The following is a 1,003-nucleotide window of genomic DNA, read 5'->3' as shown; positions in this document are numbered from 1 at the left end:
GAGAGAGAGAGAGAGAGAGAGAGAGTGTGTGTCTGTGTGTGTGTGTGTGTGTGAGAGAGAGAGAGAGAGAGTGTGTCTGTCTGTCTGTGTGTGTGAGAGAGTGTGTGTCTGTGTGTGTTTGTGTGTCTCTGTGTGAGTGTGTTTGTGAGAGAGAGTGTGTGTGTGTGTGAGAGAGAGTGAGTGTGTGTGTGTGTGTGAGAGAGAGAGAGAGAGAGAGAGAGAGAGAGAGAGAGAGAGAGAGAGAGAGAGAGAGAGAGAGAGAGAGAGAGAGAGAGAGAGAGAGAGAGAGAGAGAGAGAGAGAGAGAGAGAGAGAGAGAGAGAGAGAGAGAGAGAGAGAGAGAGAGAGAGAGAGAGAGAGAGAGAGAGAGAGAGAGAGAGAGAGAGAGAGAGAGAGAGAGAGAGAGAGAGAGAGAGAGAGAGAGAGAGAGAGAGAGAGAGAGAGAGAGAGAGAGAGAGAGAGAGAGAGAGAGAGAGAGAGAGAGAGAGAGAGAGAGAGAGAGAGAGAGAGAGAGAGAGAGAGAGAGAGAGAGAGAGAGAGAGAGAGAGAGAGAGAGAGAGAGAGAGAGAGAGAGAGAGAGAGAGAGAGAGAGAGAGAGAGAGAGAGAGAGAGAGAGAGAGAGAGAGAGAGAGAGAGAGAGAGAGAGAGAGAGAGAGAGAGAGAGAGAGAGAGAGAGAGAGAGAGAGAGAGAGAGAGAGAGAGAGAGAGAGAGAGAGAGAGAGAGAGAGAGAGAGAGAGAGAGAGAGAGAGAGAGAGAGAGAGAGAGAGAGAGAGAGAGAGAGAGAGAGAGAGAGAGAGAGAGAGAGAGAGAGAGAGAGAGAGAGAGAGAGAGAGAGAGAGAGAGAGAGAGAGAGAGAGAGAGAGAGAGAGAGAGAGAGAGAGAGAGAGAGAGAGAGAGAGAGAGAGAGAGTGTGTCTGTGTGTGTGTGTGTGTGTGAGAGAGAGTGTGTGAGAGAGTGAGTGAGTGTGTGCGTGTGTGAGAGAGTGTGTGTGTGTGTGAGAGTG

At 50.0% G+C, this 1,003-nt stretch overlaps 1 protein-coding gene across 1 annotated transcript in view; it reads left to right on the top strand.

The window, feature by feature from the left end:
- Nucleotides 1-1,003, top strand: part of LOC107697578 (centrosomal protein of 120 kDa-like) — a 34,935-nt gene that overhangs the window by 30,918 nt on the left and 3,014 nt on the right. The gene's annotated exons all lie outside the window — the stretch shown is intronic.

This window comes from Sinocyclocheilus anshuiensis, unplaced genomic scaffold (genome assembly GCF_001515605.1).
Source record: "Sinocyclocheilus anshuiensis isolate Anshui unplaced genomic scaffold, SAMN03320099.WGS_v1.1 scaffold1312, whole genome shotgun sequence".
Lineage (NCBI taxonomy): Eukaryota > Metazoa > Chordata > Actinopteri > Cypriniformes > Cyprinidae > Sinocyclocheilus > Sinocyclocheilus anshuiensis.
This window is presented reverse-complemented; position numbering and strand designations above follow the sequence as displayed.